The sequence below is a fragment of the Crocodylus porosus genome, unplaced genomic scaffold (genome assembly GCF_001723895.1).
Source record: "Crocodylus porosus isolate Cpor-Errol unplaced genomic scaffold, CroPor_comp1, whole genome shotgun sequence".
Lineage (NCBI taxonomy): Eukaryota > Metazoa > Chordata > Crocodylia > Crocodylidae > Crocodylus > Crocodylus porosus.
In genome coordinates this window covers 58,510,567-58,534,539 of record NW_017728931.1, presented here as the reverse complement: position 1 = coordinate 58,534,539, position 23,973 = coordinate 58,510,567, and the positions used below count along the sequence as shown (strand labels likewise).

At 42.0% G+C, this 23,973-nt stretch overlaps 1 protein-coding gene across 2 annotated transcripts in view; it reads right to left on the bottom strand.

Annotated features, from left to right (window-relative positions):
- The window catches only part of NR1H4 (nuclear receptor subfamily 1 group H member 4), a 76,764-nt gene extending 65,004 nt beyond the window's left edge, over positions 1-11,760 (bottom strand). Inside the window, exon 1 of one of the 2 annotated variants that reach the window (XM_019545133.1) lies at positions 11,640-11,760. The gene's annotated coding sequence lies outside the window, so the exon portion shown is untranslated. The remainder of the gene's footprint in view (positions 1-11,639) is intronic. The other variant, XM_019545134.1, reaches the window with a different exon arrangement.
- Positions 11,761-23,973: the final 12,213 nt, after the last annotated feature.

The window sequence follows — 23,973 nt, the reverse complement described above, 5'->3', positions numbered from 1 at the left end:
GTAGGGGTGTGAGAGACTATGTCATAACCATGCAGAGTCCAATCCTGGTTTATCCCACAGCTGTATTTTGATTGCCGAGTGGACGGGGTGTAGGGGACACAGAGCCCCAGGTCACTTGCTATTGTAAGTGTGAGGGTGAAACGATATTCAATCTCCAGAGGAACCTCCCACACTGTTCTTAAAACCATCAAGCCATGACAGACAAGTAGCAGGATTATCCACCTTAGGCACTGAAGCTTTGAGTGCCCAATAGACCTTCCCCAGTCACAGTGCCACAGACAGTTCAAAACACAAATGGGCCTGATCAGCTACTCACGCACTTACAGAAACCAAACAAACCAGTGATGTCATGGTCATCTTTGAATCTGAAGGACAAACAACAACAATGTAAGAAACCCTGACTTGAAGTGACAATGCCTAAATCAGTCTTTTTAAATAAAATGCTTTACCCAGTGCGCACATCTATATGAGATGTTACATCACCGTAGCAATAAGCTATGTTGCCATAGCTTGTTGCTGTAGCAATGTAGCATCATTTGGCATGAACAGTGATGCTGATACTACTGCACAGTAGCATTGGAAAAGACCTGTGTGATGTCTAGCCTGTGCAGTCATGTTGATTACTGTGCAGTCATTTCGTACTTGCTTAAGCAGTCCAGCACGTGTGTAGACACACCCAGTGTTTCTCATTTCTCTCACATAATTTATGTATGATCATTCCGATTTTTCAGAGAAAACTTTTAGGGATTCTGCTTTAACACTATTCTTTCATCTTGCCCTTGTTAATAATAGCGGGTTATTTTATGGTTAATGTGGTGAACTTGGATTTAGGAAGCTTAGACTTGTTTCTCAATCATGGTTCTTGAGTTTTATGTTAGATAAAATACAGAGACAATGATAGGATCAGAACCAAGGACTCCATCCAGCTGAGTGCCTTAATTATCAGGTTACGAAGTCATGGTCCATCTTACCCTTTCTGGTCCCATGACTTTGGTCACTCTTGCAGCATAGTGGCCACTTTCTACAGAATGGGTGGAGAGTTTTGTATCAACTCTAGCTTCTAGGCTGGTGGTTAGGGGACTCTCCAAAAAGATGAGAGATGTGTGTTTGAACACCCTCAGGCTGAGGAGGACATTGACCCTGGTTCTCCACTCTCTAGGTGAGTGGTTTAACTGATAGCATTCTATGTGAAAGGTAGATGCTACCATTACCTCCTCCTTCTAACTTGAAGTTAACAAAAAAAAAAGCTACAACTGCCTTTCACAAGGGGGCCCAGTCCCACTGGTGTCTGCTAGGACTTCTCTGAGAATGCCAACTGAAGCAGGTCTCTCAAGGGATTTGGACCCTTCCACCTCACCTTACTGGATCACATTACTTTCAGCTTAGGCAGGAGTCAGGTATCCAGGAGGTACTGAGGCAGTTCTATGCACATGCAGAAGTAGAACTTCAGCTATTTTGGGAACTTTGAGGTTAAAAAAGAAGGCATCTAGTGATTTTAGGCACAACGTGAGTGACTGACTGATTGATTGATTGATTGATTTTGTCTATTTTAGGCACTAGCCCTAACTGACATAGGAGCTTGAGTTTTGGTGGCTTTTTACAGACTCTTAAATCACTTGGCATGCTTGCAGACTTTAAAAAAGAAACACACCAGAAAACGGCACTTTAAATTTGGTGCGCGCCTGTGCCCAGCCCCGCACATGCCCAAAATAGGCAGTGTGTTACTTTAACCCAGATCACCCAACACCTGTAAAGATTGGGCACTTTAGTGGGGCTTTTTGGGTGCTTTTATCTAATAGCTGATTGAATCAACTTTAGCTTAAAGCACCAGAAAGTCCTGCTGAAGCACCCGACCTTTAGAGATGCTGCAGAGCTGGATCGAAGTAACGTGCTGCCTTTTCCAGTAAAGCGCAGGGTTTTTGTTTTGTTTTTTTAATGTCTGCAAGCAGCCTTGATATTTACTAGATTGCTTTCTCATAACATTAAACTAGTAAAGGCTAAAAACAGCTTTCATAGCCACAGTGGAATAGTCTGAAAATCTGAGCATGTATCAGCAGTCTCAGCTCTTAGTTAACTGGCAAATGGTAAATGAGATCAGCAAGTACACTAAGGGTATAATTACTTTCAAATCTGTCCAAGAAGATCCATTAAACTGTTCCTAACATAAACTAATTAGTAGGATGGACTTTGCATTCTCCATTAGCAGATGCATTAAACAGTTTACACAGAAATGTCAAATGTTGAATACCATAGACCAGACAAAGTTTCCGTAACAAGTAACTTGTAAAAACACAATCCAAAACACAGAAAAGAAACAACTGCAGAAGCCTTGGTGCATCTAGGAGTGGGGGTAGAAATCTGGCACAGTGCCTTCTCCTTCAAGCCATTCCCTCTTGCTCCATGAGTCGAATTCACATGTATACAGACATAGTTAGCTGCATTAGTCTGTATACACACTAGGGCTGTGCGAAGCTTCAGTCCCTGATTCAATTCGGCAGAGATTCAGCCCAATCCAGATCAAATCAGGAGACCCTATGATCTTTTTGAAACAAATTGAAACCCTCCAAATGGATTTGGAGAGATTTGGTGATTCAGACATAGACACACTTTTAAATGTTTTTTTCTACATACCTCAAGGTACCAGGCAGCTCATCAATGCTATGATGCTGGGGTGGATGAAGCGTCCCACAGGAGTGCGGGGGGCTCCCCAGTGCACTTGGCAGCAGGCCTGGAAGTGGACCAGAAGCACTTCTGGTCCACGTCTGGGTCTGCTGGAGAGCGTGCAGGGGGTTCCACATGCCCCTCGAGCTCAGTGACTGGTGCCTCCTGGGTCTGGGGGGGCATACGGGGTCCCCCTGTGGTTGATTGCCAACCCAGGGGGCCACAGTGGGGGCCACGTGCTTCCCAGTGGACCCAGAAGTGGACCAGAAGTACTTCCAGTCCATTTCTGGGTTCACCACCAAGCATGCAGGGCAGGCCCCCTGCACTCCTGTGGGATGCTGCATTCACCCCAGCATCTCAATGTTCACAACCCAAACCTGGTACCTTGAGGTATGCAGAAAAAACACTTAAAGCTGTCTCTATGGCTGAATTGCTGATTCTCCAAATCAGCATTGAATCTTCAGATTCAGCCAAATCAAATGTGGGACAGTGATCTGAATCAACAAATTGAATCACTGTCCCCAATTTGGGCCAAATCTGAATCCAAATTGAATATGGCCTGTTTTGCACAGCCCTAATACACACACACACTTTGATTAGTTTATAAAGTGCAAGTCTACCCCATGTTCTACTAAAATTCGTATCAGCCATGGAATTGGTTATATGGGGAGGAGAGGCTGTCAGGAGAGGCAGTTGCCCTCCCATGGAAAGGGCATAGTGTTCACAGTCTTGACAGCCAAGTAGAGACTGAATGGACTATGCTGCCAAAATACATTTCTTGATTAACATGCCCAGCTTGGAGCTGACAGAAAGAGGGCAGCCCATTGTGATAGTTTCTCTCACAGACAATCAAAGGGAATATGGAATTATAGATTAGCTCTTTCAAGAACCCTCACAGGTTCTTCAGGAGGGTCATTTAGGATGCTTAGACAAGTTACATTTTTCATGTGATCTGGTCCCTGATTCTACAGCCATGACATAACACATGTTCACAGCTGCAGAGTGCTTTTAAAATGGTAAATCACATGAAAAAAATAATTCTTGATAAATCAGCTATTAGCTGAAAGCACTCTAGAGCAGAGCATCTCAAGGGAACTTCTGTTCAGGTTAATTGTTCACACACACCTTTGCAGGGCTGGGCTGGGCTGGTGTGGGCAGTAGATAAGCCCCACCCCTGGAGCAGTCACAGAAAGTAGTTCCTCCCCATGCCTTAGGGGGATGGGGAGAGGGAGAGAGGAAAGCATGAAGCTGCTAGCTGGGCTTTGCCCTGGCCAGAGATGGGGGAAAGGCAGTGTGTAACAAAGCCCCCTCAGCTTGCTGGCCCCCCTATCTACTCTGGCTGGGGAGAGACAAGGTTGGGGCATGCTCTTTCTCCCATACCCTCCTCAAGCCTCTTGACAGGGGCAACACACAGCTGCTGGCTTGGCTTTGCTACAGCTATAGCTGGGGTGGGGCAAGGCTGGGAAGAAAGGCAGTTCAGCAGCTTCCTGGGAGGCTGATGGAGCACCTCCTTCTGCTGGCCAGGGCTGGTCCAGGCAAGCTCAAGCCACCCTGATCCAATAGGTGAACATCTATTGGGTTGGGGAGGAGGTGGGGAAGGACTCTAACTCATGGCACTTTGTGTAAAGCACCATGAGTTAGATCACCTCCCCTGAATGTCTGTAGGCACCCTTAGTCTCAACACTTATTCAGTTCCAGTTGTAGGGATATCTGAGTGTCTTTCTCCCTTCTTCTGCAATTTTTCTACTGTAGTTACTGCTGCCTTTGGCCAGTGCTAAATTCTGCTGTTCAAAGCATCTGAAGAGGGTTGCTCAAGAGCTCTCTGTCTTTTGCTCCTAGAATCACTATAGGAAGCGTTTCTTGACCTGTTCTTCATATGATTCATCAGTCTTCAGGATACATCCAGGAACAAAGAGCCCATATCCTCAATATTTTCCTGGGCCCAATGATAAGGGCCTATTGGTACTTAGTTTTTTCCTATTTCCTTGTCAGGTAATTCAGGATGGTTTAGCATTGCTATAATTTACATTGCAAGGTCTTTAAGACATTATTTTCCATGTGTTTGTCTATTGCCTACATTTCTGGTCGAAAATTTCAGGAGCTCCTAGAATTTTTAATAAATATAAATAATCATAATGGCTAAAACTCTAAAAAATGTTGGTGTTGTTATGCAATTTTTTTCAGTGCCTGGCATCTTTATTCGTAAGATAGCTATCTTTTCTGCATTTATACTTTGCTGCAAATACTTTGCTGGGTCTGGAAGAAGCAAAAATTTTAAACACTAGTGCTGCCTTTGTAGTTGTACAATCTTTTCTGAAGTTGTAAGGACTTATCTTGGGTTCCTATGAGTGTTTGTCATCCATCCATTTGACAAGCAAATAGCAGATTTTTTTTTAACTCATGGAACTCCTGAGACATTATTTGGAAAACTGTAAGTGCATTGACTATGCCATGTTGTAATCTTTCATACCTAAACAGTCTCATGTTCAAAGCATGGAATTTCTTTAAATATAGTGGTAATACCATATTCATACCATATCTCCTCTGGGCTGAGAAAAATCAGATTTTGTAAACATGACCTCTCCAGAGAGATTTCCAAATAAATCCTGAATTTTAGCAAACAGTCAGTAATTCACTTCCTTCAGTCTGGTGCTCAGGCTGATTTTATACTCTCTATATATTATAATGTTTAAATAATTTTAATACATGAAACTGATGCAGGCCATTCACTGAATTCCACAGCAGAAATATTCCCATCCAGCTCATCTAACCAATTTTTAAAGGATTCCCACAGAGCGTGACAGGACAGGACCAGCCATATAAAATCTAGAAACAGAATTTTCTACCCACGTAACTGCTGTTTCATTTTTTGCTAATTCCCTCCTCTATCCTACCAGTTAAGCATGCCTTACTTAGATCCAATGTAGTGTGCTTTATACTCCAATTCAATTTAAGCTTGTTTAATTAAGTTCAACAATGCTTACAGAAGATCATGGCTATCAAGGTCCATGTATTGATTTCCAGTCTTCGTGTTCACATTGTCTATATTTACATTAGCCCAATATAGATCATTTGAGTACTTTTTGTTCCACACTGTGTACAGTTCTGGGCATTGGCATTACTCACAAGGAGCCACTGTTATTGGGAGTTGCAGATTCTGAGACAGTATCTTCCATAGTCAAGGAGTTACTTGCATGACTTGTCCATTAATGATGTCTTCACAACGCATTCCTCATGTGCTATCACAGTGGTCAGAAGTGCTGGGCATCATGTCCAGTATTATTGAAGATGCTTCAGTGCAGATTGTTCTGGAAACCACTATGCTGATTAATTAGAATCCCCATTAATTTTGCTGACCTTTTTGTGTGAGGCACATGGTGCCATCTTCTTCGCTCATGGACTGGGCCTTTCTCCTTAGAAGTAGAATTTTCTCACTCCCTTCTACTGCAATTTTTCTACTGTAGTTACTGCTGCCTCTGGCCAGTGCTAAATTCTGGAGCAAACAGATCATTGCCTACTTCATGTTTCTCTCCCCTTATGAATTTGTAAGCTGCCACAAGGTCCCCTCTCAGCTTTCTTTTGGAAAGGTTGAAGAGGCTAAGGTCCCTTAGCCTTTCCTCATAAGGCCTTCCCTGTAGGCCTCTAATCAGATGAGTGGCTCTTCTGCTGGGATTTGTTTGTGGACTCAGATAGAAAAGTTGCATTATCAGCTCTTTCCAGGTCATTTCCTTTGTAAGTAACAGCAATCCTCAACATGCATCACAGACACCGACAAGGGGAACCTCAGCTGACCAACGGTCAGTGCTGACATGGTAAAAGGACACTTGGAGGGACTGGACATGTTCAAATCACCAGGACCAGAGGGACTCCACCCACGGGTGATGAAGGAATTAACGAGTGTCATAGCAGAACCACTAGCAAGGATATATGAGCACTCATGGTGCTTGGGTCAGGTCCCAGAGGATTGGAAGAGAGCCAAAGTCATCCCAATCTTTAAGAAGGGGAGGAAGGAAGATCCGGGGAACTATAGACCAGTCAGCTTTACCTCTATCCCTGGGAAAATCCTTGAAAAAATTATCAAGGAATACATCTGTGGGAGCCCGCTGACTAATATGATGTGGAGGGGTAACCAACATGAGTTTATAACAGGCAGGTCCTGCCTGACTAACCTAGTTTCTTTTTACAACAAGGCCCCCAAATGTTTAGATACAGGAGTCAAGATGAATGTTATCTATCTGGACTTCAAGAAGGCCTTTGACATGGTATCCTATACCATCCTTATAAATAAGCTGAGGAGATTTGCCTTGGATAACTATATTGTAGACTGGGTAGCAAGCTGGCTCAAGGGTCACACTCAGAGAGTGGTGATGGATGGGTCAGTGTCAACCTGGAAAGATTTGTGCAGTGGAGTCCCTCAGGGCTCAGTTCTGGAGTTGGTACTGTTCAACATCTTCATCAGTGATCTGGATAAAGGGGAAGGAAGCACCCTGTCCGAGTTCACGGATGACATAAAAATATGGGGTGAAGCTAACACCCTGGAGAGGAACCAGATCCAGGCTGACCTCGACAGGCTGGGGAAGTGGGCAGAGAGCAGCAGGATGCAATTCAATAAGACAAGTACAAGATGCTACATCTAGGGAGAAAGAACTTCCACCATACCTATGAGCTGGGGGGCAACCTACTCAGCACCACTGAGGCAGAAAGAGATCTTGGAGTCACTGTTGTTTCAAGGATGAACATGAGTTGTCAATGTGATGAAGTAGTTGGCAGAGCCAGTCACGCCTTGTTGTGCATCCGTAGGTGCTTCACAAACAGGTCCAGGGAGGTGATTTTCCCTCTCTATGTGGCACTGGTCAGGCCACAGCTGAAGTACTGTGTCCAGTTCTAGATGCCGCAGTTCAAGTGGGATTCAGACAACCTAGAGAAGGTCCAAAGAAGAGCTACTCATCTGATTAGAGGCCTACAGAGAAGGCCTTAGGAGGAAAGGCTAAGGGACCTTAACCTCTTCAATCTCTCCAAAAGAAGGCTGAGAGGGGACCTTGTGGAAGTGTATAAATTCAGAAGTAGGCAATGATCTGTTTACCAGGGCACCCCCTAGAACTACAAGGAACAATGGCCATAAGCTACTGAAGAGTAGGTTTAGACTGGACATTAGAAAAAAATTCTTCATGGTCAGGGTTGCCAGGCTCTGCAATGGGCTTCTAAGGAAGATGGTACTCGCCCCATCCTTGGGGGTCTTCAAGAGGAGACTGGACAGGCACATGGCTGGGATCATATGATCCCAGTTTTGGTGACCCTTTGCTTGCCTGCCAGGGGTAGGGGTTGGACTAGATGGCCCACTGAGGTCCCTTCTGACTCTAGAATCTATGAATCTATGCATCAATCAGTAGTATGTCTAATTAGGGCTGACAAATGATTAAATTGCAATGGCGAGATTTAAAAAAAATAGTTGCAATTAATCACAATTTTAATTGCATGGCTAAACAATAGTCAGCATCCCCACCACACAACAGCCCAGAGCCTGTGCACCCAGCAGCTCCTCTCTGCCACCACCAACAGTGCACAGCCCAATGCCCCAACCCTAATTTGCCCCACACCCACTCTGGACTCACTCAGGCCAGAGTGGACCAGCTGGAACCTGTGCGAACAACCCCAACCCTGGCCCACCCCACGCCTGCTCCAGACTCACCCAACCACTCTGAGCAGTGGCAGCAGTGATGGCCAGGCAGAAGCTGCTACTCAGTGCAAAGGAAAAGCAGCCCGTCCCCCTCACTGCTGCCAAGACCTTTTTGCTGCAGCCTCCCGGAGCCCAAACACAGGCTGCCCTGCCACCACTGCACCGCTGGGTGGCCCAGAGGTGGTGGTGATGGCAGCGGAGAGATGCTGCAGGACAGCCCAGGTGTCAGTTATGAGCGGCTGCAGCAAGAAAGGCCCAGCACTGCAGTGAGGGAGAGGAGACGCTTTTCCCCTGTGCCAATCAGCATCTTCTGCCTGGCCACCACTGCTGCTGCTGCTCAGCATGGGCAGGTGAGCCTGGAGCAGGCATGGAGCCAGGGTTGTGTGTACAGGTTCCAGCTGGTCCAGAGCTGGTCTGCTCCACTGGTTAAAACGATGTGCGCAATTAACATGATTTTAAAAAGCAATGCATTAATTTGTTTTTGCTGTAATCGTGTAAGTTAACTGCAATTGACTGATAGCCCTAATCCTAATTAAGGGCTCCTTATTTCAAAATACCCCAAATGAACTCCAAGACCTTCTTGATAGCTACTGGAAGCCTTCTTTGGTCTGGCTAAATTCATGTTCCATTTGTTTATTCAACTGAAATGTTTCGTTCACCTACTTCTTTATTATACCAAGATAAATCTGGCATCTACTCATCCTAATGTGATTGACTACTTGCGATTCTGCCTACTGCAACAATAAAAATGTGCTATTGTGGGTCAAAAGTGGAAACATGAAAGGAAGAAAAGAAAAAGGATATTGGGTAAGAGACTAATGTCCAGCTAGGAAACAGAAGTCCCTATTAAAGCAGAAGGTACTTGAGAAAGGTTATGCAGTATAAGTTTTACTCATGAACTGGAATGCTAGCAGGGAGGGGGGTTTGTTTGTTTGCTGTTTTTTGTTTTTATAGGGACAAATTTATGCATGTCAGCACTTCCTTTTTTAAAATCCAGACTGACTTGAATTTCAACAACTTTTATCAAATTATTTTTATAGAACAAAAAAAGACATGCAGTAAACAGAAAAAAAATAAGAATAAACAAATACTGAATCATATCTGATCCCAATATGCAGAGATAATTTTCACCAGCTGCTTACTAAGTACTTTGAATTGCGTACAGAGTTTATTTTATCTGTGTGTGTGTGTTGACATACTTTAATAGATTCAAACATTTGGTTTTAATAATCTATATTAAGGGATGTATATCAAATTATATGTGTGGGTGAGTGTTGTTTATTATAGGATATATGTGCGTATTTTTCAATTAGATATTCCTTATCAATGGACCTTTTTTTTAGCTCTGCTAGATTAAATAGCAAAGATTCCCTTGTCTTCAATTTAAGTAAGGCTGAACACTGATGAAGCAATTAATTTTAAAATTTGCTAGGATCATTGAAAGACAAAAGAATCACAGTTAAATATATTCAAGTAAAGTAAAAACATAGGTTTGATTATCATAAAATCTTCTTGTAAGTCTAGTTACATTTTGTTATATTGTTCAATAAAGGAAGGGCTGAATCTATTTTATTATTTCCAGACAGAGACGCATCAAAGGGTTAGTAAAATACTTCATGCATAAATGTTAGTGAGATACATGTTCCTCACAAGTAATAGGAGTGTTCTGTTGTTTCCATTCCTGACCTACCAATTTCTCAAAGAGAAATTTCAAGAAAAACATGCTAGAGTCTGATCCCCACACCATTGAAATCACTGGGAAGAGTCCTATGAAGTTCAGTGGGGTTTTTATCTGCCTCTTACGTGTTTTTTCAGTGTTTAATACAGTGTTTAATTACAGTTTTAATGGTTTTTTAAAAAGATTTGAAAAACATTAAGGAAATTGTAGGATCGCCAGATCTTGTCACCACAGTTTAGAGAAGGCAGAGCAAGGATGGCACCTTAGAGACTAACTGGTTCAGAAAAAAACATATGGTTTTGTAGGCAATGGCCTACTTTGTCAGATCTGATTAAGTAGACTGTCACCAGTGAGACCTTCGGCCTTTCTGAACCACTAAGTCTCTACCCCTTCTTTGCTTTCAGCCTGACCTCAGACTAACACAGCTACCCCTCTCTCTCTAAAGACATCTGAATTGCACAGCATTGTGGGCAGGCACAGGATTATTACATTTAGAATTTTGTAATCATTTCATTTAAAAATCAAATGAGTAAAGAGATCATTTTCTACACACAAAATATAGAAAAATTTTAAAGGTCATTTTGAGGGGAAAATTAAATGAACCATTAACAGAAGAGAGACAAGGGACCGTAGCCCACGGCATAGGCATTTGACTCAAGGAACTGAGGTTGTAGCCCTGACTGTAACACTGAACAACTTAGAGCAAGTCATTTCACTTCTTTATGTCTCCTTTTCCCCTCATACCATTTATCTGTCTCTCCTAGGTAGACTTAGTCTTTGGTGCAGGGAGTGTTGATACACACATAACACAGCCAGGCCCTAATCTTCTTTGGGGCATCTAGAATGCCATTCTAATACAAACAACAGCAGATCATGGTCAGATATGTACCACCTTTGCTTTTTGAATGTGGATATCCAGCAGCACAATTCAGGATAGACAAACATTTTCCTAAAAGCGGGACATAGAATTAAGAAGTAAACGCTTCCTTTGTGATGCCCTACATCACCTATTTGAATTAGTTAAAATAAGAGCCAAAGCTCTGAATTTTAAAGGAGATTTAATTTGGCATACTACCCTCTATATCTGAAACCCACAGAAAAACAAAACAGTTAATATTTTTTAAACCAAAGGTGTTTTTTCCCTTAGAACAATCCTCTTCCCTCCATATAATCGCATGTTAGATGTTCCAGATCCTAACCAGTAAAAACAAACAAAAAACAGTGCTGCTATAAAGTTGATCTGCATAACAAACCAGGTAGAATTGCTATAGGAGCAGCCTTCTGTTAAGATTATGCCATATTTGCCAATATACATTGCAAACACAGAAGACAGCTTTTTAACAATATACCCAAACTCTGTGGCCACTTTTTTTTAAACCAATTTAAGTTTTTCCCAAAGGAGATTCTTGTGGTCACATAACCTACATATGTAAGATTATCTTGCTTAATAGTGCTAATAATTTTCCTGCTTGCACAAGTACTATTTAGAAGCTTAAGCACCTCGAGAGCCCTGTTACCAACTTCCCATACACAAGAAATATATTTTTGCATTACTTGGCTAAATGTAATATATTTCCTCAAAGGGGAAATATATCAGCCACTGAGCCACTCATTCCTACTTACCTACTCCTCGTTTCCACAGTCCTGTAAATGAAAGTGCATAGAAGCTTCTGTGCTTGGTTCAAAATCCTAATGATTTTTAAACAGGCACATTTTTGTTTTGCGTTTTTAGGTTTAGCAGAAGCCTATAGTGATAACAGGCAGATTCCAGGCTTGGGCTCATCTCTTCCTTGGCTCAATGCCCCAATGGACAAGGATTACTCATTAACAATTCTTTCTTTGCAAAGCCAACTATCTAAACATAGATTTCAAGTATTAAAACTTTGTGAACCCCAGAATGTCAGAGCAGAGACTTAAATAATTACTAGGCACTGCAAGGAAAGCAGGGGGAGGGAGAGGGATGGCAATCATTTTCTGAACTAATACAGTTCAAGCAGTTGTAAAAATGCATTTTGTGCAGAACGACCATTGTGTAGTTCTGCTATACATAGATATGAAGCTGTACCTCCTAGCCTTCCATTTGAGGAGTCCTCAGCATGTTCAGTTGGAGACTGGAATTCCACAAGGTCCATGCAACTTCCCAATGATACTTCTGAGTTATCTGCATATTTCTCAAAAAGAGCAAAAAAGAACAGGTCATATATTACTGCACTTTAAGCAGACTAAGACAGTGCATTAGAACTGAAGAAATCTGAGTCCAGGTCTGAAATCTGCCATATACTTCCTCAATGACCTTGAGCAAAGGATTCAAATTTTCTGTCTACTGTTTTCCATCTGTAAAATTGGGATAATATTTTCCTGTCTCATGAAGATAAATGTATTTGTTAAGGACTACGAAGAGATCAGATAGTTTGCAGGTTCCAGGTATTCAATAAAAGAGGGCCCAACAAGTTGTTAGCCCTGGCATGTGAATTATTTCTGCTACACGTCACCCCCACCTTCTGTCAGTATTTGCCCTGATGAGTCAAGGAATGTCTGCATGTGTATGCACTTGGTACCTCCTACTTTATGAAACAATGGCATTGAAAGCTAGATATTCACAGGCAGGCTTCCTGCTGCTGAAACATTGCGAAGAGAAGGCAGAGCCTCATATATTACTGGAGAAGGAAGGAAGCCCTGAATTTAGTTACAATGGTTTTCCCCTTTTGCTTTTCCTTGTTTATTTAATAGGGATATTTTCCTACCTTCCAAGCTGCTATGTCTCCACGCTATGAACCCTCACTTCATTCCAGATATAGCAGCAGAGCAGTTAAAACATCTTATGACGGCACAGGAGATGTTAATTTGAGCCTTGTTCTGGACTGATGCTAAGGCCATCTTCCCAGTTAATCCTGCTGTAAATTGGTACCTGATCAAGATGATGGCCCTATAGGTGCCTTGTGTGCCATTAGCTCCAAATATTTGTGCTCAGTAACCAGACTAGCCTAGTGACCCAATACTGGTGCACTCTAACCAAACTAGCCCACTGACCCAGTAGGTTTGGGCAGATCTTTGACCTCCTATCCCCATTCCATCACCTTGCAGGATTGGACCCAAATGTCTGGTATTGCAGAACAGCTATAATATAAAGCTAGTTAGCAGCCTTAGTATCACAAAAAGGTTCCCTGCACCATGTAACATACTCAGAAGCTGTTCTTTAGCCAGCTAATAACAAAGGAACTGGACTTAAGGGCCCCATTCACTTAAAATTGTTTCATTAAAATATTTTCCTTGTCTCTATAATAAATTAAGATGAATTTGCCAAAGTTGTGCTTCAGCAACCAATCAATATTTTTGTAACATTATCAGAGAAAGCAAAGCAAGTATCTCTAGGATCAAAGAAAGAAACTGTTGCCCATAGCAACTACATGTAGAATTACTAGTTAATCAAGCCAGGTGTTCACATTTTATTGTGGCTAGATGTGCGAATGAAAATCAGACAGAAACAAACTTAGAGGAAATCAAGTCAGTCACCTATAATAAAACAAGAGGTGCTTTTCCAAATGTTGGAGGTGAAAGCGATTTCAAATCCATCTATTCACAAATAGGACATCTTCATTTAAATAGTTTTGTGTGTGGTAATTTCAGAAACTTCACACAGTGAATAACAGGAAACAATATTACAAATAGATACATAACTACAAGATAGCTAATAGTCCCCAGTTCATTAACAGTGATAATACACCTCCAGCTCATTCAGGTGATGAATACTGTATTTCAAAAATTAGGTGAGGCACAGAATTCTCTCTTCATTTGTCTTCAACAACAAGAAAAGTTGATTATTATGAAATAAGGAAGGCCTTGTAAACAGAAGTCCATGAAGGAGTAATGAGATTTCAATCTCTTTTTGAAACTGCAAAGTCTTGTATAAAATAGAACAAGATTAAATGTTTCAGTCATGCTGAAGTTTCTATTCCAGGTTTCTATTCCATTTCCAAAGTGCATAAGTAGGCTCAGGTGCCTAAATGCAATTCTACTCTACCACAGTCAAGACCTTGAGAAACTGTTAATATAAATGGGTGATGGTATGTTACCAAAAAAGAGGCATTAATAGATTTTCAACCACATGAACAAAGTGGTATACAATTACAGTTAGGTGATCAAAACCATGCATGCCAAAAACATGCCCTAGAGATCTCCTGGAGGAGCCCAGATTTCAGCAGTAGTGTGAACAGCAATGACATTAGCTCCTACCAATACAGAGTTTCCATGTATGAATTTGAAAAATAATTAGTTAGGATCCTGTGTCTATTTATAATCCTGTTTGTTGTGCTTAACTGGCTAACACCTTGCTGTTTATAGATGTTGGGATTCAATCCTGGCCCCACTGAAGTCTGTGGCAAAATTCACTCAGACTTCAGTGGAGCTAGAATTTCACCCCCATCTTTATTAAATTAAACTTCAAACATGGCTTAGTGTACACCTGAGAATTTTGAGATTACGGTCCAGGTACACCTCTAAGAGGACAAACTATGCTGATACCTCATGGAATTTGGTATTTGAATGTAAAATATGGAGATACGTAAAATACAGTACTTGGAAATGCACGTCACTCAAGCAAGTTGTGCAAGTACTAAATGACTGGACAGTAACTGGTATACTGCACAGTAGCATCCCTGCATGGGTTTTTTCAGATGCTTATAGATTGATTCATAGATTGTAAGGGGCTGGAAGGGACCTTGTGCATCATTGGGTCCAGTCCCCACTGCACTAGGCAGGAAAAGACAACTGGGGTCAGGTGTCCCCAGTGAGGTGACTGTCCAGTCGTCTCTTGAAGATTTCCAGGGTAGGTGACAGCACCACCACTGGAGGGAGTTTATTCCACAGTCTGGACACCCCGACTGTGAAGGAGTTTTTCCTGGAATTGAGCCTTAAGAGGCCTTCCAGGAGTTTTTATCCATCATTCATGGTCTTCCCCGGGGGTGCCCTGGTGAGCAGGTGTTCACCGAGTTCTTGAGGTACTCCCCTGATTTAGCAGTAAGCCGCTACCAAGTCCCCTCTCAGCCTTCTCTTCTGTAGGCTGCAGAGACCCAAGTCCCTGAGCCTCTCCTCATATGGCTTGTCTTGCAAGTCCCTGATCATACAGGTGGATCTTCTCTGGACATTCTCAAGTTTTTCCACATCCTGGTAAATGTGTGGCGCCCAGAACTGGACACAGTACTTCAGCTGTGGTCTCACCAGTGCAGAGTACAGTAGGAGTATCACTTCCTTAGTTTGTATGAGATTCAACAGTTAATGTATGCCAGCATGTTTGCCCTGCTGGCCACAGCATCACACTGCCAACTCATGTTCATGCAACGGTCAATCATTACACCTAGGTCCCTTTCGGCCAGGATGCAAGTCAAATTGTCTCCACCAAGCCTGTAGGGATGTTGAGGATTTTTTGCCCCCTGATGGAGCACTTTACCCTTCTGAGTGTTGAACTTCATCTAGTTCCGGTCCGCCCAACTCTCCAGGCCGTCTAGATCTGCCTGTATCTGCAACCTATCTTCTGGTATGGCCATGCTCCCCCATAACTTGATGTCGTCCGCAAACTTGGCCAGCAAGCTTTTCACCTCCACATCCAAATCATTGATAAAGATGTTAAAAAGCACTGGACCAAGCATGGACCCCTGAGGGACACCACCGGCCACTCTCACAAGGATGGCACAGGTCCATTCATGAGAACTCTCTGGGTCCTACCATGTAGCCAGTTTCCCACCCACTGAACTGTTGAGCAGTTAAGCTCACAATCTTCCAGTTTTTCCACAAGGATGCTGTGGAATACTAGATCAAAAGCCTTTTGGAAGTCTAGGTATATAAGGTCAACTTTCTCTCCCACGTCCAGGTGGCAAGAGACCTGTTCATAGAAGGAGATGAGATTAGTAAAACAAGACCTACCCGCAATGAAGCCATGCTGGCTGTTGTTCAGAATCTTACCCTTAATGAGTGTATTGCACATAGATGCTTTAATGAGTTTTTCCAGGATTTTCCCTGGGATGGAGGTTAGGCTGATTGGCCTATAGTTGCCTGGGTCCTCCCTCTTCCCCTTCTTGAAGATGGGCACAATGTTGGCCCTCTTCCAATCCTCAAGGATTTCCCATGTGTGCCACAATTTCTGAAAGAGTTTTACCAGGGGTTCTACAATGACCTCAGCCAGCTCCATCAGCACTCTCAGGCGAAGTCCATCTGGTCCTGCTGACTTATAAATGTCTAGCTTTTCTAGTTGGTTTTGTACCAGTTCAGCACCCACAGTGGGAAGGTTATCATTCCCACCATGCCCCCTGTAATCCTTATCTTGTTTGTCTTTCCCCGGAGTCCGGTGAAATGCCGAAGCAAAGTGGGCATTCAGGAGCTCAGTTTTTTCCTGAGTGTCTGTTATCAACTGTCCTGAGGTGTTGAGCAGCGGCCCCATGCTTCTATTTGTTTTCCTCCTGCTTCCTATGTACCTAAAGAAGGACTTCTTGTTGTTCTTGACTCACTTGGCTAACTTAAACTCAGTTGCTGCCTTAGCTTTCCTAATCCTTTCCCTGCAAGTGCAGACCACTGTTGTATAGTTCTCCTTGAGGACTGTCCCTAGCTTCCACTGTGTGTATACCTCTTTTTTTTTTTTCAAGAGGACCACAATATTCCCAATGAGCCAGGAGAGCTTGCCAGCCCTTCTGCTACCTTTCCTCTTCATGGGAACGGTTTTCATTTCTGTTTTGAGGAATGTGTCTTATAGCTCATTACCACTGCGCAGTAGCATCACATCATAGTTAGTGCCCACCAACCCTACTGTGCAGTAGCAACAATCTACTGCACAATAGCTTGTTGCTACTGTGCAGTAGCATCTTGGGTAGACACACCCAGTGTATACAGAAAATATAGCTCTATAAAATCCATATTCTTTGAAGACAGAGGCAGTTATGCAGCTGTAATTTATGCCTTCCTCCTTTACACCCTCCAGTCAGTTTCCTCTTCTACCTTAAAATAATCCCAGCCCTATACATCTATAGAGAAATTATTCTGATTACCTGATTTGCCTTACCCAGCATGGCTACAGTGAATGCACAGTTTAAGTACCATAGAAGTTTTGATCTCCATAGGATTATCAAAAATTGTTATTATGCTAGGTATGTAGGATTTGAAATAGTTATGCCTTAGGCATGGGGAGGAAAGAAGCAAATGACATAAGAACAACATTTCATTAAAAGAGTAATGGTAAAATTGAAGGTAAAAGAGAAGGATTGAGAGTTAATCTGGAACAGTGTTTTTTCTCTCCACCACACTTTCATTAGCACTACATTCCAGAAAAAGCACCCACTAAGCCATTATATTTCTATTTGCCTACCAAAATTGCTTTGTTCCAGTTGGATTTCAATACACAACTGTGTGGAAACATCATGGATTGATGTTTTACTGGCACAAAACTCATACAGTGACAAATCGGTGACTTTTGGATTCCAGTGATTTACTCTTTCAGTCTTAATTGAGAGCTGCTTCCACTCCAGGAGCACATCCACCCAATATTGCAGTCCCAAGATTTATGGATAATGCAGACTTTTGAGTACCTGCCCAAACCAGTTCTTCTGAAACTCTTCCATTACTGCTTTCAAAATCATAGACTACACCATTGACAGGGATCAAAACATGCTTAAGGATAAAACATTAGCCATTAGAATAGTACACATACTGTATCCCATTTTATATTGCATCTGTTACTGTGCGTATGCACACCTCATTGTATCTATTACTGTGAGTATGCCTATTATTTAGAATATTCTTAATATACAAGTCTACTTTACTGAACTATCATTTGTTGACTATAGAACATGACCCAAAATATCATATTGTAATACTCCACTCTAATGAAGACGGGAAACATTTTATGAATGATAGCCAAAATTATCACCAACTTGCAATAAATTTTATCAAGCTAAGATAGTCAAGTAATCTTAATTGATAAGGCTGCTTCTGTAGGAAAAGCAGACCAGGGTTGCAATGTTTCAGTCATTTTATTATGGCATGCATTCCTTTTCATTCTGATCATTTTTCTGTCCCACATTTTTGAGGGTCAAGGGGAGAGTCTAATAAGCTCCATCTTTAAGATTCATAAAAATATGATTCAGTGAAATAAACTAATTAAAATATAATATCTTCATAATATTTGATATTGCATGCTCATTATAAGGTTTGTATTTCTAACTTCTAAGAGTACTGGTTTTGTAAAACTGGGGGAATCTCATTAGGGCCTTCAGGGGATTGAACTAGATGGCCTCATCATGTGGTCCTTTTCAGCTGTACTTTCCTATGATTCTGTGAATTTGATCACTTAGAATTATGAATTAGACAGGATAACTCCAGCAGTCCTTTCTTCCTCTCTGACAGTGATCGATGCCAAATTATTCAGATAAAGTGTTGAGGAACTGTAGAATGATCTATTTTTGAAGAATTTGTCCAAAGGGGGAAATTTCATCCTAACAGTAAGCAGTTAATGATTACCCAGTGCTCTGTAGCAAGAGGATATATTAGTTGCCTTGATCTTGCAACTAATTCAGCATAGGAAGAGCACTAAGCATGTGTGAAATCTGTGACAAAATATGGGTTTAAATGTGTATCTCCTGAAGCATCAAGGATCTGAACCAGCTTCCAGTGATGTCAATTACAGCTTGATAAGGCTTATAGGTTATTTATCTATATGTACCTAACTTCGGGATAGTTCTTTCTTCTTATGCCGTACTAGGGCTGTGTGAAGCTTTGGGTACTGATTCGATTCGGAGGAGATTTGGCCTGATTTGATGGCCGAATCTCTGAATCCAAATCACTTAAAAGGTCCAAATTGATTCAAAGCTCTCTGAATCTTTTCTGAAGATTTGGAGAGCTTTGATGATTCGGACAGTCGCCAGTGTCTGCAGCAGGGAGCTGCAGCAAGACTCAGACCTGGTAATTAAGCAGTGGGTGAGAGAAGTCTGGGGGAGGGCTGCTGCCAGCTCCCATCCCCTGCCTGCTCCCCCAGCCCCCCCAACCTCCACCCACTCCCCCAGCTCCCCATGGCTGCTCTGCCTGCCCCAGCTCTGGCCCTTTAAGAAAAAAAAAAAAAGGAAAACCCCAGGAGTCACCGCTCCTGCAGTGGCCTCAGGAATTTGGGGGCTGATGCAGAGCCCCCCGCATTATGTGGATCAGTGGGGGGGCAGCAGGGATTGCCCCCTACCTGGCAGGAACAGTGAGTCTGGGTTTTTTCTTGGGTTTTTTTTCTTAAAAAAAACCCCTGAGAGCTGCAGTGGGCAGGGCACCCATGAGGGGTGCCCCAACATGGAGCAGTGGGGATTTCCCTACCCCCACCCAGCAGCACCCGGTGATTCGGGAGATGTTTTTTTTTCAAAGTGCCGGGAGCTGGGGTGGGTGGGGCAGCCATTTCTGGGGCTGGGAGAGCAGGCAGGGCATGGACCTGGGTAATATGGAGATTCAGTAGAAGCTGAATGTCCAAATCAGATTCAGCCAGATCAATTTGGGACAGTGATTCGAATCACCGAATCAAATCACTCTCCCCCGAATTGGCCGAATCTGAAGCAAATACTAGCTGCTTTGCACAGGCCTATACTATACCACATTTATTTTAATTTTGTATTAATTTTCTCGCTTTATATGCTAAATTTATTTTTTTAAGGTTACAAGTTTACCAGCTACTGGAGGAATAATTGCTTTCAACTAAAAATGTTAGTAACTGATAAATGGTTCTGGCAGAATCCTCAGTGTAAATATATATTTAACTCTTTCACATTTTCCTCTCTGACATTTTGATGTTAGACAGCTTGGTAGTGAATGAGGTCAATAAGGGTTATCCTTCATTTATGTAAATATTTGGAGAGCTATAACTATTGTGAAATGTTGTAGTATTCCAGTAAATGAATCTTTTTCTTTTTATTTAATAAATAGTTGTTTAATTATTATGAATTAAATATTAATTATTAATCAAGTATTAGTATAAACATATGCAAGGATATTCTTAGGTAGCTTTTAAATATATGGCCAAAATTTCTAAACTTTGGAGTCCAATTCAGCACATACTTAACAACATAGTTTTAATCATTAAGTCTAATGGATTTAAGTGCAAAGGTCAGGAAAAATATAGCAGATCCCCTGTAAAAAATTGTAGACCATATTCTGTAGTCCTTACTCGGGCAAAATTCCAGTGAGGATTGCAAAATGTATAATCATGGAACTTCCTAGAGCACACGTTGCCTACTAGCTGCTCTCTTTGAGGAAAGGGAGGTCAGTGAGAAGAAGGCCACTGTGAATTCCTAACAAAATGACAAAAAGGAAATAGACTCGGCTCTTTGGATTTGAAATATTCCAAATGCCCCACAAATAAGATTTCTAAAGCTGTTTGGGTGATTCTAAAAAGCATTCCCTCTGCTCCCTGTGGTGCAGTAGCTATCAGCCACCATGAAATTGCCATGTGTTAACATAGGAATCCTAAGAAATAATAAAATCATGTAATCCTTTCCCTGAAAGGAACCTCAAAGGTTATCCAGTCCTACCTTCTGCACAGCTGCAGGATGCAGTTTCTCAACCAAGATAATTGTTTTAATAATAGTTTTATGTACATGGCATCTGACCTTCTCAATAAGGGAAAATTATTGTATATTGGGTTATTTGGCTTTTATATATACACATGGATTGCCTTCGCCTAATGCGGAGGGGAAGGGAAAAATAGGAAGGGGACTATCGAAAGAATAAAAAGGAAGAAAACAGTGGAGGCCATAGGACATACTTGAAATGGAAAAGCTATCATTTTTTAGGATTTCACATCCTATCTCCAAGTTCCATGTATTGTTCTACCAAGGCTGGGAATTAACAGATAATATTGCTATAAGCAATTGAAGAGGGACTCATCTCTCAAAGAGAGAGAAACATAACAAAAAGAGCTAAGTGCGTTTAAAGGACTTTTCTCCTGAAACTAAGAGAGAAAGAATATTTTTTTGGATTAAGAGAATGGACTGTATGAGGCAGATGGGGTGGGGGGGAAGGCTTGAAAGCTTATTCTTACCAAAACACCTTTAATAAAACTTTTAGATTACTAGCTTGGTCACATATGCACATTGACCACATTGTTATTTTTGAAAACTTTTCCTCTGAAATGTTTTTGTTATAAATTAAGAATACATTTCTTCTACATTTCTTCTACATACAGGCTGTGCTCACTGGTTACCAGTGTTACTACTGAACAGAACTGGGTGCGGAAATAAATGAAGCAATCATTGCATGGAGGACTTCAACCCAAAGGTTCAGTCTGAGAGAGGGAGAATCATCTGATTCCACTCTGAAAGACAAGCCAGTCTCAGGCTAAAGAGAGAGAATACCCAAAGAGACCAAGAAGGGGCCACTGTGATTAGGCAATAGCAACCATAGCATTACCTACTGGTGATGGAAAACCATGCCTGTCTCCATAAATAAGATACCTGGGCATGGATGTCAAGAAAAGATTTAATTATAAAGAGCCTTATTCCATAGCTATGATGCCTCATTTGGTGGATAGTGGTTTTAAATTCCTCAAAGCACAAATTTAGGGCTCCAAATAGGCTGACCTACACATCTCACCCCTTCAGAGTTTGAGTGCTGTTTCTAGTCTCTGTGACAGCCAAGCAGAGGCATTGCAACAGCTGGAGGAGAACCCCAACCTCTTGTCCAGGACTCCCATGGATTCTGCTTGGCCACTGGATTGGAGTATCTGCTGAAAATGGCTTCTGGGAGTCAAGCTGAAGGATGTATATGAAATCAAACAAGCCCTTTCAGGGCTCTGAGGCAAAAGACAGTTCAAGAGAGAAACCCTTGTAGCAAAACAGCTGGGGTACTGCCAAGCTCATAAAAATTAAAACATATCTCAGAATTTTAAAAACATGGCTTCAATCCTATGCCCAATGACAGGTGTTAAAGTCCCAGTTTAGCCCTTCCATCTTTTTTATGAAAAATCTTTCTTAGGGTTAACGCTCCATGGCCCAAGTTTGTATACTGAAGATATGAATAGCCAAATGTTATGAAGTAGCATCAAGTGTAGAACAGTGTGGTAACCAGAGGCAAAACTGATAGGATTTGTGCCCTGAATGCAAAGCCCAGTAGTACTGTGGGTGACTCTGAACCCTTTCTGAATGTCACTCCAATTCCTGATACCTCCTCTAGTGCTGCTCTGATCTCTACCCCCCATTTATCACTCTGACTCTTCTTGCCAAGGTCCCCTTAAACTTGGCACTCAGGGCTCATGCACTGGTTGCCCACTGCAATTAACTTTATTGTGTAACCACAACAAGGAGAGAACTGAAGAGCATTTAAAAATATCTTAAGTTATAGGGCATTTACCTTTCATAGATTTCATAGACATTAGGACTGGAAGGGACCTCGAAGATCATCAAGTCCAGCCCCCTGCACCAGGGGCAGGAAGTCAGCTGGGGTCAGAGGATCTCAGCAAGATAAGCATCCGAATGTTTCTTGAACGAGTCCAGAGTAGGTGCCTGCACCTGGGGGGAGTCTATTCCAGGTCTTGAGGGTTCAGACAGTAAAGAAATTTTTTCTTATGTCTAGCCTAAAATGGTCTTGGAGGAGTTTATGACCATTGGTCCTTGGGTTTCCTTGGGGCGCTCTGGTGAACAGGTGTTCTCCCAGATCCTGATGCACACCCCTTATATACTTATAAGCAGCCACCAGGTCCCCCCTGAGCCTGCACTTTTTCAGGCTGAAGAGTCCCATGGCTCTCAGCCTCTCTTCACAAGGCCTATTGTCTTGCCCCCTGATCATGCGCGTGGCTCTCCTCTAGACTCTCTCATGCTTCTTGACATCCTTCTTGAATTGTGAAGCCCAGAATTGGATGCAGTACTCCAGCTGTGGCCTCACCAAGGCTGAGTACAGTGGGAGGATGACATCCTGACACTTACTTGAGAAGAATCTATGGATGCAAGCCAGAGTTTTGTTTGCTTTACCAGCTGCAACATCACATTGGTGGCTCACGTTTATCTTGTGGTCAATCATGACCCCCAAGTCTCTTTCAGCCATGGTGCTAGCAAGCGTAGCACTGCTAAGCCTATAAGTATGCTGGGGGGGGGGGGGTTTCCCCCATGGTGGAGTACTTTATACTTAATTTAATACCTTAAGTTATAAGGTATGCCCCAATAGCAAAGTTGACCTAGAGCTGTTAGTGAGGAAAAGGTCTAAAGAAAGGCTGAAGGACTGAACAGAAAGAAGGAAGGAGGAAAAGCAACAGGAATTTTAAATACTGAGATGCTTCAGTTTCTTCATGCTGGTTTGTTTGTTTCTTTGTTTACCTTTTTCACTGCCTCCTGATCTTTAACATTTTCTTTTTGGATATAAGTCACTTCCCTTTTAAAAAGAAGATATTAAACTCAATATTAAGATTATTAAATTTTAAGTTGGGAAACAAAGAGGTTAATTATATCATAGTATTATTCACTTGGCTACAATGAGCTCATAATGAGAAAAACAGCAACTTGTTTGTCTGAAATCCAATCTGAAAATCCTTTTTGTCCAAAATTGGGTCATATCTTAAACTATGTTTCATTTGCATTGGCAAATGTCTCATTTGTCCAAATGCATTTCATGTTCTTATCCTGCTTTCCCTCAGAAAAGATATACTAGAGAGTGAGAAGGCTGATAACACACATCCTGTTTTTAATGGCGCTCAGTATTAGTCACTTCTGAGGAATAACCAACCTATAAAGAAGTTTTCCAATGCCTAGAAGCTAACTAATATATTGAAGCATGGAGCATAATTTCCTTTCTAAACACCACCATTTTAACCCTTAGTACTGCACCTGTGGGTATTTTTACTATAGACGTTAGGGTAGAAGTGTTTCATAGTTGGTAGGGTCGGAAGGGACCTGAGCAGATCATCAAGTCCGATCCCCTGCCATGGCAGGAAAGAGTACTGGGGTCAAACAACTCCGGC